Consider the following 18,230-nt stretch of genomic DNA (forward strand, 5'->3'; position numbering starts at 1 on the left):
TAACTGTTTTTGATGGTAAAGGTGGAATTAGGATTGGTGAATTTGCGGTTTTGATAAAGGAATTTCAAAAGAGTTTTAAAAATATGACACATGAATTTTAATTGTTCAAACTTTTAAACAACATAGCCTATTAAGAAAATTTAAAATTGCCTGGGAAAATAGGCTTTCATGCAAAGAAATCCATGGAGACTTAGTGGAAAGGGAGCAATGTGAGTGAAGATGGCTCATTTTCACACTAAACAAACAAACCTCAGAAACCTTGCTGTAAATCCTGTAGCTTTCCTTGAAAACTGTCCTTACCCAGGAAATATTCTCTCACTGTGTGAAACAAGGTTATAGTGCAATTTAATTCAAATTTCTTAAAATAAAAAAAGACATCAAAATTTGTGAATTGACCTTTAATTACAAAACAGTAATCCTCTGAAAAAGATAATTTGGGTCAAAATATTTAGGGAGAAAGTGCCCTCCACAATGAAAAAAGCTATTGGGTTTACACTTTTTGTTTGTAATACTTTCCACAATTTCTTTACACGTGAATCATTGAAACACAGAAAAAATTCTGATTGGATACTTCAAACCAGTGATTTCACATTTCTAAGTGGCTCACAAATATAAATCCTTATTAAAATGAGATAGTGAATACTTCTCTTATTACATAAGCCAAAAAGTTTTGGGATCAGAAAAGAATTGACCACATGGAAAAAGTAAGAAAAGAGTGTTCTTAGAAGCCCTAGCTAAGCAAATTGGCTTCAACAGTGGAGGGAGGCCAAAACTTTTTGATATAGATTGTAATATTTTTGCTACCTAAAGTGATTTTACAGAGCAGATTTGGCTCACTACAATGCAGAACTGATTGAATGAAGACATGAAAATAAATCCCACATCCAATGGAGGCAACATAAAAGAGTTTTAAAGGAGAAACCATGAAGATGTAGCAGTGGGGGAGGTCTTAGAGTCCTTCACCTTCACTAGACTTGGAGCCAAGAAGCTGTGATTAATCGGAAATCAGGCAAGAGCTAAGAGGAGGACATAGAAATAGGACATAGAAGCATTGTCCTTTGTAACAGACACTGTCATCCAAGGTATGGGTGCTTTAACTTTATTCTCTTCCATATATCTTGTTGACCAAATGCAAGACTAAGAGAAAAATAATCTATTGAAATAATTTTGCAAAGAATAACTTCACTGTTTCTGATATGGTATCTAAAGAGAGTCTTAAGAGAGAAGATAAAAGTGGAGTATTCTGCGGTTTCCTCTAAGCATCTTATTAGCAAAGGATATCTTTGAGGTTAGACGTGATTTAACCAAAAAGTATTGGAGTACTTATGTTTGTGGGCACTTTAGACACAAGAAGACTTTCTTTTTTTTTTTTTTTTTTGGGTCCGGTCGTGGGACTTGAACTCTGGGCTTGGGCGTTGTCCCTCAGCTCTTCAGCTCAAAGCTAGTGCTCTACCACTTGAGCCACAATGCCACTTCCGGTTTTTTTCTTTTTGCTTATATGGTGCTGAGAAATCGAACTCGGGGCAGCAAGCATGCAAGGCAAGCACTCCACCACTGAGCCACCTTCCCAGCCCGACACAAGAAGACTTTCAAGGCAAAAGAAAAAAAGAAAAACGGATATCCAAACATTTGTGATCACAGTTTCTTGGACTGGTTTTTTTGGAGACAAAGTTTTACATTACAGTTTGTCCTGATTAACATCAATGTTGGGTTCTTATGGCAACCAAATGCAGGGGTGAAGTTTAATGGACTCCCTTGAACAAGTAAACAGCATGATAAAAAAAATTGCAAATAATATTTAGTGAATTACTTTCACCAATTACTTTTCCAGAATAAAGAAGGAAATATATAATTCAAAATCAATTGACTTAAAAGTATGAAGAAAGAGTAGTGAAGAGAGATGAAAGAAAACATAGAGAATTGTTTTCTTTCCAGCGGAGTAATGGGTTCTTGATCTTTTCTCTTGCATTCTATCTTCACAAGCTATCAAGTGTGGCTCAGGAGTGGAGTATCCAGTTAAGAGAGAACTCGCAGAAGGAAGATAACATTTGCAGCAGATATAGGTGATTTATAACCTGAGACAATATATTTAAATCTGTTCAAATTTCTCCCCTACCACAAACTGCCCTCTTTTAATAGTTTTGTTTGCTTTTCCTAATACTGCCCTTCATTAACTGCTTAAAATTTTGAGAGGTCATATTCATACTCTCTAGAGATTGCTGTTTGGTTATAATTTTTGTGTGTTTTTTAACTGAATTTCAAAAGGTTGTGCAAGTGTGTTACAATTAAATATGTCCATCTAATTGTCCAATGCTCCTGGATCAGATTTCACTCCTTCTATCATAGTCAACCAACTCCTTCTCCAAGATGTATTTCAGATTTACCACTTCCTTATCACATGTGTACATTGATATTCTAGCTGTGCTTGCCCCTTGTTCCATTTTTCATTCATTCTATGTATTTACAATTATTCCTCTCTAGCTTCAACTTCCTGATAGTCATTCTGTTAAACTCTCTGTTGATAGTTTGAAAGGTTTATATACATTCCATGGAGTTTCAATCCTGCATATACTTGAACTTATGTCAGCTTATATTTCCATAATTCATGCATCTGCAATAATAATTTGCAAGACTGGAGACGTGAAGCACCTAGACATGATTTAATTCTCATCCATTTAGAAGATTAATCGTTAGTCAACAAGAAAGTTTAAAAATGGTTTAGAATGCATTCCAAACTACCAATTTTTATAAATGGCTTTGTACAAGTGTGTGTGATTATTTTATTTTACATGGGATAATATTTTGTACTACATTTAAGTTTTGAAAAAAAGAAAATTAAAATTTACTATTATAGAGGAATATGACAGAAATAGAAGACAGATTTTATGTTTGTCACATCTCTGACGAGTACCCATATTCAAGATTTACTATGTTAGACAGATAGGAAAAACATAAAATAACATATGATAAGGCAACTATTTGTGACTTTTTAAAATGTACCTTATTAAATGATGAAATTTACTTTATTATCTAACGTTTGGGTTTGAAATATGGGAGGCTGATACATTTAACAAATTTGAATGGCACCTAATGAATAACACAAATGGTGGGTGGTACTATTTCTACAGTTTAATGAATGGTTGAACCTGATTGGCATTAGTGCTGTGTAAGTAAATCAACTCTATTGTACCTCTATTGTAACTCTATTGCCACTAAGTATCATTTATTTGTCAAATGTTATTTTGGCGAATGTGATTTTTTTTTGGTAGTTCGTGGGGCTTGAACTCTGGGCTTGGGCACTGTCCCTGTGTTATTCAGCTCAAGGCAAGCACTCTACCACTTGAGCCACAGTGCCACTTCTGATATTCGAGTGGTTTATTGCAGATAAGAGTTTAGCGGACTTTCCTGCCTGGGCTGGCTTTGAACCGTGATCCTCAGATCTCAGCCTCCTGAGTATTTAGGATTACATGTGTGAGCCACTAGTACCTGGTTTGCGAATTTGATTTTTCAAAGATTATTTGAAAAAGAATACACTTTCAGGAGATTAAATATTTTGAGAATGACAACATTTTTATACCACAGAACCAAGTTTTACTGAAGTACTAGTGTATTTTTTTTATTGTGAAAATACTGTCAGAGGAGTTACAATTACGTGGGCAAGATAATGAGTACATTTCTTATCAAGCATTGTAGCCTCCTCCTTTGTTTCCACTTCTCATCCTTTAGCATCCTCCCCCTGCGCCCAGACCCAATCTTCCCTCCCCTCCCCCGCACCCAAGTTGTAAAGTTTGTTTTCGACATGGCAACTTGTACATATCACAGTGTTATCAAGCACTAAGGATATTCTCAATTAATTTTTTTCTGAATTACATTTGATCTCTAAGTCAAGTTTTCCTGACCTTTATAGACCAATTGTGGATCTATCCTTCCAGGAGCTATTTTTCAGGCCCACTTATGCTGGACTGAAATCGTTCATTAATCATTAGGGAAGGGGTATTAAAAATAGTCTTGTGACATTTTGTGATCTTGTTCACTCCTATGGGATAGTCATCTGTAAACCGAAAGTTTGAATTGCAGTACTTTCTCATAGATTTTGTGGTCTCATCCTTCATTTTAAGTTGACTTGCATTTCACTATTGCTTACTGCTAATTCCTGCTTCTCAAGGAATTGGGGCCCTGAAATATTATTGGAAATGAGAAATTGACATGGCTCTTCAATTATTTCTGTTGGCATGTTGCCTGGGCCTAGTTGAGAAGTCTTGACCCTGTTATATGATGATGCGGGTAACTGGGACATGGGATCCTAGGACCCATACATCTTGCAGAAGATAATATCTTGTATACATAATATCAGAAAAATGTGGGTATAATCAATAGGTATGCTTCAGAAATATGGAGAAAAAACAGTTTGGAACAAGCGAGTTGAAACAATAAACAGAGCAGCAGAGTAAAATTCCTTATACTTTAGAGGAAATCAACATTTTTTTTTTTACCATGTGAATTCAGAAGAACAAGGACACTTAGAAGGTATCACAAGTTTATAGTGAAGACATTACATTGATACTTTTTATATTCTAGTTTGTATTATAAACCTAATTATTTGTATTCTAATTCTCTTTATTGGAATAAATAATTATCAATTTATTTGTCAAATTATCAATTAATTCTACTAAGTTTCACTGTGTGAAATATGAAATCAGCACATATAAATATAAAATATATAACTATATATAATATAATAAAAAGGGCACATGTTTTGCATTGTTCTGTTGTGGTTAGGGTATCAAAGACAACTCTGTTTTAAAGTATTATTTCATTATCTGTACCTCAGTGATAGGTAGAGTTAGACCTAAATCTTTAGCATTTGTAGTTTTACAGCCTGGAGGCAAGAGGAAACACTGTGATTAAAACATTACCAATTTAAGGCTTAATAATGAGGAGAAACATGGACTTCTCCTGGAGCTATGGAAATATTTGGTGATAGAAAGGCAGTAGTGTAAGTTCCTGCCTGGTTGGAAGGTAGACAGTCCAGACATTAGGAAATCATGCATATGACGAATTTTTTTCACCTTGGCGTTAGTTACTTTTGAAATGGTAGGTATAATAGACACTTAAATTTTGATAAAATACCTTCTAGTCTGAACAGTTCTGCTGAACTGTTCATCTCTCTATGATCCTTTGTAACTAAGATTAGTTTTGTTCCAGTAAGACAATCTATGCTGTCAGGGTAGGATATTCTGGTTGGTCTGTTCCTACATGGAAGAAGGATAAAGGGTCAGGTAGAAATTTGTGCCAGTAAGACGTCATTTGGAAAATTTAAGCTGAAGAAGTTTAGAAGTAGCTCTTAAGCAAGGCTTACGTTGAATCTATTAGCTCCACAAAGCTAACTCAGTTACATAAATAAGAACTTGAAAAAGCCATCACATTAGGACCTAGCTATAAGTGCTTCAAAGTATGATCAAATCTAAAATGAAAAAGCCTTAAAATTGTCATTGACAAAAAAACGCAAATGTGAGCAATCGACCGAACAATATAATTTTTTTTCCACTATACACATTATTTTAGGGAAATAAGATCAATAGTATTGTTAGGAACAATAAGGTTTCCTTGCTACAAATAGGCACCCAAGGATATAAGCCTGTATAAAGATTGCATCATTAACTACTTAAATTTAGAGGATACTACATGCTTCAGCAGCACGTATACCCAAATTACAACAATACAGAGATTAACATAACACTTGCACAAGGATAATATGAAAATTTGTGAAGTATTCCATATTTTTCATTGTTCAGTTGCAGAAATGAAAAACAGTTATTAAAAGGTTAATTACAAAATTACAAGTGTAACAATATATGCAAGTGTTAGAATTAAACGTTAGTTTGACATCAGTGTATTAAATCTTCACCTTAGAAAGGCCTTTACATAGAACTTCACAAAACTTTTGAAATTAGTTAACATTATCATTTTATCCCAAAGAAACAAACTACTATAAGAACCTAGAAAAAGGGGCTGGGAAGGTGGCTCAGTGGTAGAGCGCTTGCCTTGCATGCATGAGGCCCTGGGTTCGATATCTCAGCACCACATACGCAAAAAGAAAAAAGTCAGAAGTAGCTCTGTGGCTCAAGTGGTAAAGCGCTAGCCTTGAGCTGAAGAGCTGAGGGTCAGCGTTCAGAGTTCAGAGGCCCAGAGTTCAGGCCCATGACTGGACCAAAAAAAAAAAAGAACCTAGAAAAAAATAATCTTAAATTTTCTATATGAAATGCAATCTGAAAGGACACATTTATTAATAAATAACATATTATAAAACAATGTTGAATTCAAAGTATATCTAGGAAAGAATTAAATAGATTATGGATATTATGCAAACACAGAACATAGAATATTTTAAAATATACTTTTTTCAGTCAAGAACCAGAAATATCTTTAGCTTCTGTACCACTCATTTCAACAGATAAGATCAAATTATTTCTGATTAAAAAATCACAAACTCTGAAGAAATCATTATAGATGTACACAAACAACTCAAATACATTTTGACATCAAAGTCAGGCAATTCCATTGGAAAAATTCCACGGAATTTTTACAGTAAGATATTGCTGTTATTTGGATTGTGAAAATATTTTGTATGGACACAAAGAATGGACTGGCATTTTGATGTTTAAGAAACGTAACTGATATCTTAGCTATGCTAAATAATGCTGCGATAAACATAGTTGTTCTGGTAGCTTTAGTATGGTCTTGTTTGATGCCCCTAAGTAGATGAATGGATTAAGAAAATAGAATTCTATGGAATGGAATTTTATGCCTCCCTCAGAAAGAATGCCATTGCCCCATTTGTTAGGAAATGGAAAGAATTGGAAAACAATATATTAAGTGAAGTAAACCAGGCCCAAAGAAACATAGATCTCATGGTTTCCCTTATTTGCAATAACTAATATATGTCTGAGACAAACAGAAATGGTCAGATAAGTTGATATTAGTTGAATTGAACCCCAAGATAAAGATTCAAATGTTATTTTTTTCTTTCTTGCAATTGTTTCTAACATATTTATAAGATGATATCTTTGCTGCTTTGTATGTCCCTCCACCACCGTAAAACCCCTACTTTAATTTTATTTGATGTTGGTATGATTTGTGGAGGGGAAGGGAAAAAACAAATTGTTTAAATAGGGATACAGGTTGACCCATTGCAACAATGAGATATACAAGACGTCAGGTAGAAAAACGAACTTTACAACTTTGACGGGGGGGGAGGGGTAGTGAGGGGGGATGTGAGTGGGGGGGAGATGAGAAGGTATGGGAAGGGGAAATAAAGGAGGAGGCAACAATGCTTGATAAGAAATGTACTCATTACCTTGCCCATGTAATTTTAACCCCTCTGTATGGTGTTTTCACGGTAAAATAATAAAATTCAACAAAAGAAAAAGATAAAAGAAAAGAAACTTAACCGAACCATTACAACTTAATAGAACAATTTGTACAACCTTCCACAACTTCAAAGAGTAGTGATACATACTTATCCTTTTGGTAATATTAAAGGCAGTTTCTTCCAAGTTTTTCTTCAGACCTGGTTTGATATAATGGTTCAACAGAAGGAGATCTAGTGTATCTTTGCTATCTATATTCCCAGCAGCAAGATGCAAGGGAGTCAAGAGGCATTTAGTTTGGGCATTGGTATCTGCATCATGATGAAGTAAGAAAGACGCCACACTGGTATTATTCCACGAGTAAGCACTGCGCAGGGGTATCCAGCCATTAACAATTATTGCATGAATATCTGCTGCTTGAGCCACCAACTCATGGATAATGTCTACATGTCCACTGTAGGCTTCCCGGTGAAGAGGGGTATATTTATTGTCATCCCTAGTATTCACATGAGTGGCCTTTATGGAAAGTAGTCACCACACTCTAGTAAGCCGATTATTTTCAGCAGCACAAAGAAGAAATTTGCTTGGTTCCTACTCCATTTTTTTTTCTTGCAATTGATACGATTTCTCACTTTTTCGTTTTGTTACTCATGTTCATCAGAATTGCCTAACTAGAGTCTTTCAGTGCCAGTGGGAATAAGGTGTCCATGTATTTCCCCAATAGTTCATATTGGTTGAACTTGTGAGAAAAATACAGCGAATTTTCTGCATCTGTTTTTTTCATGATGATTTATTTTCTCTTTTTACATTTTTATTATTCTAAGTCAATCTAACTGGAAAGTAGGGAATTGATGGAGAGCAAAGGAGAGATGTTCCTCCGTATCCAAAGGTACAGACTGAAAATGAGGATCATGTGCAGCTTCTCCCAGGAATGAGAAAAAAGAAGGTGGCTCAGGGGTAGAGTGCTTGCCTTGCATGTATGAGCAACGGCAGGTCATGTCCACTTTGTAGCCTTGTCATTCAGACCCACGGTGCAATGAAAAAGACATAATACCCCAGCCCTCTGAAGCTCGCCACTTTTTGTGGTATCCTACTTTTTTTTCTTCCTGCAAACCCTCAGGGCCTAGGATCCCAGGATGGGCTATGGTTCCAGAGACTGTACCACAGCCTAGGGTGATGGAAGCTGAGTCAGCATAGCCACAACCTGAGTTCAAGCCCCGTGGTTAAAAATAAAGAATAAATAAAACAATTAATTAATTATTTAACTAAATTAAAAAGAAATAAAGATCTCTGGTTTGGAATTCCTGCCAGTTTCCTTCCTTAACCTGGAATTTGTACTCAGGGTCTTGGTAAATCTGTAGCAATGTGAGGGAAGGTGCAGCGTTGCCACTACTTGAGTTCAAACCCCGTGCCAAGCCAAAAATAAAAAAAAGTCACTGAGCTCGGCAGGGGGAGTAGTTGTGGAGATGGGAGGGAAGGGAAGGTAGGGGGAAAACAAACAAAAGAGGAGGCAACAATGCTCAATAGGAAATGAACTCATTACCTTGCTCATGTAACCGTGATCCCTCTGTACAATATTTGTGCCATAAAAATGTACAAAAAAAGAAAAAATGTAGTGCTCAGAGAAGCACTTTGGAGATAATGGAAGGATGTCTGAAAAGCTGTATAAAATTCTACACTGCTTTTTTTTTTTTAAATGCTCTGTATGAAACTGAATGAACATAACTGCTTTCAGCAAAAAAAAAAAAAAAAATTAAGCTACTGTCGTGGAACTGGGGTCAGTATTTCTGTAATTGCTGTGATTTGATCTCACCCTCCAGGTAACTCTTTTGCACCAAGAGTGAAGACGAAGCTTACTGTCTTTGAGGAAAACAAATTCAGGCTAGAGTTCTGTAAGCCCAAATGAATGCCCTGCAATGGAAAATAATATTACTATACATGTGTAATATATGATATATACTTACATATGTATGTTTATTACATATAAATTTTATTATTGATTTTGTATTTTATTTTTTATTTGATTCATTTATTTATTGTTTATTGTATTTAGTATTATTATACACATAATATTTAGTACATGTTTTACATCTATTATAAAATGATTCACAATAATTTAAGACATTGACTCATTTTCATTTATACTTTATTAAGTGTTGAAACATGATACATAATTAAATGGAAGCATTTGTTACAGTCTTCACATGTTTAGAGTCTCGCCCACAGATGAGCTTTGTCTTCTTTATCTTTGGAAACCTTCCTATAGGGATTTCTTTAGATGATTTATAATCAGAGGCCTTTTCTTGAGGATAGGCAAGTTGAGGGATAAAATTTAAGGGTGGGGCTAGAAATGTGACTTAGTGGTAAGGAGCTTGCTCAGCATGCATGAATGCCATGGTTTGAATCCTCAGTGCCACATACTCAGAAAAACCCAGAAGCTGTGGAGTGGCTCAAGTGGTAGAGCTCTAGTCTTGAGATAAAGAAGCTCACAGAGAGTACCCAGGCCCTAAGATCAAGCCCCAGGATTTTCAAAAATAATAGGCCAGATTCTGGTGCTGACATCTGGAAAACTAGCTTCTCAGGAGACTGGGAGCTGAAGACCACAGTTCAAAGAAAGGCTAAGCAAGGAAAGCCTGTTAGACTCTTATCTCCAATGAACCACCAAAAGACACTGTGGCTCAAGTGGTACTGTTTGCCTTGAGCTGAAGGGCTCAGAGACAGTGCCCAGGCTTGAGTTCGAGACACACAACTGGAAAAATGTGAGGGTTAATCAAAGTACTTTTCCTATTTGCTAATTAAGAGAACATTCTCTGGAAAATGAATGCTGATGTATACCAGAATTGGAGTCAGAGCTCAAGGTTCAAGTTTAGTAGATCCATATGCCCAGTCTCTGAGACTCTAGCATTATAACCTTGTGTGCTACAGGGTTCTGAAAGATCCAATGTTGAAAGGGTTAATATGCTCCCCAAGCCCTTTGTGATAAGCAGTTGACTTGTACTGAAAATGTCATTACAGTTCTGAACCTAGCAGAGAATCAGTAGCTCACGCCCATCACCCTATCTTAGGAGGCTGAGGTCTCAGGATCACAGGGTAAAGTCAGCCAGAGTAGGAAAGTCTATGACACTCTGACTTCCACTTCTGAAACCTCAGATGTTCAAGAGCTTCCTGGGTTTCCCTTGGTGATGAGAAGTTACTTGCACTCTAAATGTTCTTAAAGTTCTCAAGCTATAGAAGCAGGAAAGAAACATTATTGACCCATCATGGGTTCAAATGAAGTTCTCAGGGTCAAAGCCCTGTTAGCAGGAAGAACTCCATTGTATCACTGTATTTGAAGGACAGAAAATAGTTGCAAAAGCCAGGCTAGGTGAAAAGACCAAGGCCTGCAGGATTAGGAGGCAGAAGGTACACACTCAACAGGAAAGTGAGCTGCAAAACCACTTCATTAATTCCAGGCACAACCAGCAACGGGGGAGGGGGGACTTCAAACATTTGTTAGAGTTATACCAGGGTCAGGCTTTTCTCAGCCTCTTCAAACAATGACTGATTAACCTTCCTCCCTCAGGTGAAGGGAGCCTCAAACTATCTTTAGGTTACCAACAGAGAGCCAGTTTAGTGTGCGAGTATGTGTGTGTGTGGGGGGGGAAGGAACAGAGTTGAAAACCCTGATCTCTGGTTTTAAGGAGTGGGTTTTTCACTCTTCATTTCTCAGATTTGAAGGCCCTTCTTCTACCTCGGTGAGTCCAATCTCCTTCCTTCCTTCTGCACATCATTAATGCCAATCCCCAGTCCAAGGAGAAGCAGGGCCATTTCTCTTCTCTCTCCAAGCACCTGGCTCTTCCCTCTTGGCTCTGGGGCCCTCAGCTGCCTGAGAAGTGGGAGAGAGACAGTCTTCCTGCTCTGTGGTTATGTGAATGCGATGCTGGTATCCTGGCACACTGCAGAAGGCCTCATGACTGCTAATTGTTCCCTTCTTCCCTCTTGACGTCCAAGAGCAGATTCATCTATCATGTTTGTATCTATCTATCTGTCTATCTATCTATCTATCTATCTATCTATTATCTACCCACCCACCTACCTACCTACCTATCTATCTCTTTGTCAGTTCTCCGTTGAACTCAAGGCCTGGGCACTATATGTAGCACTCTATTACTTGAACCACAGCACCAATTCTGGCATTTTCTGTGTATGTCCTACTGAGGAATCGAACCCAGGGCTTCTTGCATGCTAGGCAAACAGTCTCTCACTAATCCACATTCCCAGCCCTCTCATCTTTTTCTTAATGGTATTTTTTACATAAGTATGTTGCCATTTTTCATCCGCAAGTTAATTTTTCTGAATACCGGTTACTTCTAAGAAACCTGATCTTGTCTTCCCTTGCCTGATTTGTGATTGTTCCTGTGTTGGCCTCATAATAAAATGTAAATAAACACTGCTGAAAGCCTAAGTGTGCATCATATAAGGACACAGGCCTGAAACCCTGGAAGAGAAAAGCGATGGGCCTGAAATGAAGATTAAGATGCAGTTCGTGCAACAGACATCTCTGAAAAGTAAATCAGTAAATAAAAGCAGAAGCATTGCATATGGTCTGTTTGCACTCAGGGAGGTTATACACACATAAGTAGGTAAGGCACTGATACATAACTTGGCCTTCTCCCTTTGAATTTTTTTGTAGTCATCCCAGGGCTTAAACTCAGGGCCCTATACAATCCTGAGTTGTGTTACTCAAGGCTGAGGCTCTACCACCACCACAGCTCCACTTCCAGCCATCTGGTCGATAAAAATTGGACATAAGCACCTCCCAGGCTTTCCAGCCTGCTCTGGCCAGTATCTCCTGCTTGGCTTTCTCTCTCAAAGCTGGAGCTCTTCCCTCTAGGCCACTGCTCCACTTCTGGTTTTCTGGTGGTTTATTGGAGAAAAGAGACTCACAACTTCCTGCTCAGGCTGGCTTTGGACAGCGATCTGAGGAAGATTCAAGCAACTTTCCTCAGGGATTCGCCGAGGAACCGCTCCACGCAAACCTTTAGTCTAAATCTCGAGAGGTACTGGAGAAAAACAGAAACAGGAAGATGTTTCTAGTGTGTTCTAGATACTTAAGGTTGGAAACACTCATAATTAGTAGGTCATTTTATAGGCAAAAGGAGCAGTGCAGACTGCATGAGGATCATTCCAGCTTTTGTTCCACTCATCCTGAGACAGTAAATTTACTGCAACTCAATGCTAAGTGACTGAACTGATGTGTCCTGTGGACATTTGCTCCCAAATCCTGGAACACTCATTTCTCACTTTTGGTTGCAAGCCTGTGACCAGAGGAGAAGATGAGGAGAGAAAATCGTTTTCAGAGAAAGCAGCTATAAAGAACATTGGGTAGTTTACTTATAAATTCAAACCAATGGAATGACCCTGTTAAGAAGTCAGCTTGTCCAGAGTAAAAAATGAAGAAGGAAAGAAAGGGAAGAGCCAGTGGCTGCTGACTCTAATCTCAGCTCTGAGGAGGCTGAGATGTAGAGAACCTTAGTTTGAATCCAGCCAGTATTGGAAAGTCCATGACACTGTTATTTCTAAGAGCTCAGAGAAAAGCCCAGATGTGGGGCTTTTAATGCAATACCTGAGCAAAAGCAGCTCAGGAACATTGCCTACGCTCATAATCCAACCCCAGGACCTGCCCCCACAAAAAGGTCCTGTACGTCCATGTGTTTGCGTGTGTATGGATGTTCCTTTAGGTGTAGCTCCAGAGTAGTTATAATGAACAGCACCAAACTAGGAAATTTGTTTATAATACAATGATTTCATAGCATAGAGAGTGCTTTCGAAACAGTGCATGTTCAGGTACTCCCCTTACTGTTCCGTGTAGCCTGAGGGTTTCTCTCTACCCCATGCTGTGGGAAGAAGTCTCACTCATTGTCTGAACAGGAAAACAAAAGGCCTTACTCCTGTACAGCAGTGAAACAACTCCATCTGGGCCAATTAGTGAGGATGAGTGTGGGTAGGCTCTGAAGGCCCAGAGAAAAAGGCCTCTTTGTACCCCAAGCTATCTCTCTCCCCAGTTCGCTGTTTTGACAGGATGCCTTCATTTGTGTAACCTCCATTGGCAGGCCAAGTTCCCTGCACTTATCCTGTCTTTGTGAGACTATATTCAGGTGTTCAGATACAGTGCTCAATAAAATTCAGGAGTTCTTCTGGCAGAAAACTAAGATATTGAACCTAATGAAATGTTTAATTGCAGGTGATGATGGGCCTATGATGCGTTTCCTAGGTTTCTGGAAGCTTGGGAAATCCAAGCACATATCACATAACAGAAAGCTTCCTGTCATCTAGGGCTGGTGAAGCTCATCATGTTTTGAAACATTTGACCTCTCCTTGTTGGGCCCTGGGTGGCTAGGTTTGGGTTGAACACAGGGCCTGGGTGCTGAACGAGCTCAATGGAGAAGCCCAGTGCTTTACCATTCTGTGTCTCAGTTTCACTTCTGGTCTGTGTGTGTGTGTGTGTGTGTGCGCGCGCGCGCATACACCAGTCCGGGAGCTTGAACTCAGCACTGTACTTTGTTTTTCTTGCACAAGGATAGCTCTCTCCCACTTGAACCACGGAGCTAATTCAGGCTTTATTCTAGTGAGGTGGTCCTGAGAAATGAACCCCAGGGTTTCATATATGCAAAGCACTCTACCCCTAAGACCCATTCCCAGCCCTCTACTTCAGGTTTGTTAGATTTTTTTCTGCTTTTTTGTTGTTGTTGGTTGTAGGAGATGATGCATGGGCCTGCGTACTGTCCCTGAGTTCTTCAGCTCAAGTCTAGTGCTCTACCACTTGAGCCACAGAGCCACTTCAGGTTTTCTGGTGACCCATTGGAGCTAAGTGTCTAAAGGACTTTCCTGCCCCAGACTAGCTTTGAACTATGATCCTCAGATCTCATCCTCCTGAGTAGCTAGGATGACAGGCATGAGCCAAAAGTACCAAGCTTCCACTTCAGGTTTCTTAGGGGTCAATTGGACATAATAGTCTCATAGGACCTTTTGTGTCTGGGATAGTTTGGAACCTAGATCCTCAGATCTCAGCTTCCTGAGAAGGCAGCTATCGACCCCTAGGTCATGGCACTCTGCTGCAAGGGGATCCGTGGTTCCACATGGTGGAGTGGTAGCCATGTGCCCAAGAGGTAAGGGTCAGAGCCTAGGCCCTGAGTTCAAGGTCATGACTTAGCCAAAGCAGAACAAAACAATTGTCTTCAGGAGACAACTCACTAGTCTTCAGTAATACATAATTTTTTCCCTGCCATGGAGACATATCTGAGCTCAAACTTCTTGTCTGCATAATCATCTCAGTATGTAGCTCTTACAAGGACCCAATGAAAGAATGCATCCTGAGAAGGACTCAGCACATGGCACTCTTAGCTTGACTCAGCACACAGCATCCTGTGAAAGACTCAGAACACAGCACCCAATGCAAGACTCAGCACACTGCACCCTATGAAAGACTCTGCACATAGCTCCCTGTGCAAGACTCAGCACAGAGCATGCAATGAAGGACTCAGCACATAGATCTATTCCACAAGCTGTCATTAGAATTAGGGAAATACTAGAAATATACTGTGACATCATGAATATTGTGACATCACATTGCTAGATGTAATGACTGTTGTGTCACATTGTCACATCACAAATCTGTTCTGACTTCATCACATTTGTGCCAACAAATGCCTTTGGAATCCTCACAATCACATTCTAAAATTATAAACTCATTGTGAGTTAATGACATTTGAGGTCTGGCATGCCATTGTCACATCAGCAATCTATTGCAACATCACAAAGGTATTTTGAACTCATCACTATTATGGCATCACCAACTAATTGTCACATAACACTCATGACATAATTTGACATGATATTGCAGTTGTGGTATTACTGTACCATCATGCTTTCACAAATCTATTATGCCCTCATCACATCTTAGAAAATTCATGGCCTTTGGGATATCAAGCTCTTTCTATGAACGTGTTTCATTATGAACTTGTAGCAATTGAAATTTGAAATAAGATGTGACATTACAAACTAGTTTTGACATCACTAACCCATTTTTATATCATTAACATTTTGAAAACTGAAATCTGTTAGGAATTTTAGCACTTTTGACAAAAACACATGGCCTTTGTGTCATCACAGTTCATTTGTGTATGTCATTATGATTTCATTCTCATATCCTCACTATAAACTAATGGCAATTGAGATTTGACATGCCATTTTGACATCACAAACCCTTTGTGACATCATCACCAATTTGACATCAGACTGTCGTTATGACACCATCAGCTCATGGTGACATCACCAAGCTACAGTGACATCATAGCATTGTCATTTTGCTGCCATAGACACACTGTGAATGTATATCCTGTGATTTCATAATATTTCAAATGTGGCATATCAGTTGATATCAGAAACACATTGTGACCTCATAACCATTGTAACATTATAAACCCTGTGTGACGTCATAACCAGTGTCATATCACATTGTTATTATTACATCTTTAGCTTATGGTGACATCACAAAATGACAATGACATTATAGGATGTGCCATTATGTCATTGTGATATCATAGTCACATTATGAGTGCCTGATCTGTGATTTCATTGTATTTGAAATGTGGCATATGGGTTGATATTAGAAACTCATTGTGATGTCATAACCATTGTCACATCAAAATCCCTTTGTGACATCAATTTGGCAATGTGACATAACAAAGGCAACGTGATGCTACGAAGGCACCGTGATATCACAATGGTCATGAACTCACAATGGGTTTCTGATATCAACCAACATGCCACATTAGAAATAGAATCAAATAACATAATAGGCAAACACAACGTGTATATGACATCAGAATGACAATGTGATGTTACAATGCTATGATGTCATTGTAGTTTTACATGTGAAAATTAGCTGATGGTGTCATAATGGCAACATGATTTCACAATTATGATGATGTCAGAAAAGATTTGTTATGTTTCAATGGTATGTCTGATGTCAGTTGTCAGTTCCCCATGAGGATATGGATACAAAAAAGTTCTGTGATGTCACAGAGGTCACGTGTGTTTTGAAAGGTGGTAAGAAGTCATAATAGGTTTGTGATGGCAAAATGTGATCCATAATGTCACAATGGGAATGAGATGTCACAATGGAAATGAGATGTCTTATTGGGTTTTTGATGTCACAGTGGTGATGAGGTCACAAAAGTCTTGTGATGTCAGTTTATTTATAATATCAGAATGATATATCCAATTCCAATTACTCATAATTCAATGTGAGGATACCAGGTGATAGAAGAAGCTTCATAGAATGAGGTCATAGCATGTGAAAACCCAATAGGACAGTGATTTTACAATGACAATGTAATGTCTTAACATCATGTTATAATAATGGTTTGAGGTCACAATTGGTGACGCCATACGGATAAGGGGTCTCAATAGATTTGAGATGTCCCAAGGGGTTGGTGATGTTACAACGGCATGTAGGATCTCAATTGTCATTAACTCATCATACATATATGAGTTTGGGAAGGGATTCTGATGGCACCAAAGTATATGTAATCAAAAAGGTGAAGAACTTACAGGTCTGAGATGTCCAAAGTGACACAATGGTTATGATGTCCAGTGCTGTGATATCATGATGTTACATTGGATTTTAGATATCTCATGTCATATCTGAAATATGAGGTCGAACACAGTATTTCAACTCACAAAGGGCCTAAGATATCACAATGGCATGTCACAAAAATTATGAGGACAGGAGAGGTATTTGATGTCACAGTGGGTTAGTGATATAACAAAAGCAATGTTCTGTGACAAAGAAATTTGATGTCACAAAGGTTATGAGTTCACAGTGGTTTCCTGATATCAACTCACATGGCACATTTGAAATTGAATGAAATCAAAGAATAGGCATTCACAATGGGTCTATGACATCCAAATGACAATATAATGTCAAGGCAGCAATGTTTGATAGGATATGTACGCATTACCTAGCTAATGTAACTGCAATCCCTCTGTACACTATACTTACAATAAATAACAGAGAAGAAAATAAAAAGAAAAAATGATATGGTGTCATTGGGGTTTGGTGATGTCACAATGAGATGAAGATGTCATGATGACAATGTGATTTCACAGTCATAATTATTGCTCAAAGTATTTGTGATGATACAATGCTATGTGTGATCACAATTTTCATTAGTTCACTATGAGGATATGGGTACACAAAGGGTCTGTGATGCCACAGAGGTCATGTGTTTTATAAAGGTGCTAAGAGTTCACAATAGCTTTGTGATGTCACAATGTGATTGCAAAGGCACAACAGCAAGGTGATGTCACAATGGGTTTGTGTTGTCACAGTGGTGATGAGACCAAATGAATTTGTGATGTCACTATGAGTTTGTAATATCACAATGACATGTGTAATTTCAATTTCTACTAGTTCACAATGAGGAAACAATTTCGAAGAAAGAAATTTAAGCTCCAAAGACCTTGAGTTTTTAATCATAACTTGTGTGATATGCTGACTTTAGTAAGCTTGTAATGTTTTCAAACTCATAATAATTCTGGTATGACATATGATATTCGAAATTGACTCTGACATCATGAATATTGTGACATCACATTGATAGATATCAAGACCATGGTATCATATTGTGAACTCACAAATCTGTTAGGACTTCATCACATTTGTGCCAATACATGACTTTGGAGACAACACAGTCCCTTTGTGAACTCATATATTCATTGTGAATTAATGACATTTGAGATCTGGCATGGCATGGTGACATTTCCAACCAATTGTGACAACACAAACCTATTATAGTAGAAACACATTGTGTTCTA

At 38.1% G+C, this 18,230-nt stretch overlaps 2 pseudogenes; one reads left to right on the forward strand and one right to left on the reverse strand.

The window, feature by feature from the left end:
* Positions 1–18,230, reverse strand: part of LOC122123397 — a 171,051-nt pseudogene that overhangs the window by 102,882 nt on the left and 49,939 nt on the right.
* LOC122123452 lies at positions 5,686–5,785 on the forward strand (annotated as a pseudogene).

This window comes from Dipodomys spectabilis, unplaced genomic scaffold (genome assembly GCF_019054845.1).
Source record: "Dipodomys spectabilis isolate Male_0828 unplaced genomic scaffold, ASM1905484v1 ptg000228l, whole genome shotgun sequence".
NCBI lineage: Eukaryota > Metazoa > Chordata > Mammalia > Rodentia > Heteromyidae > Dipodomys > Dipodomys spectabilis.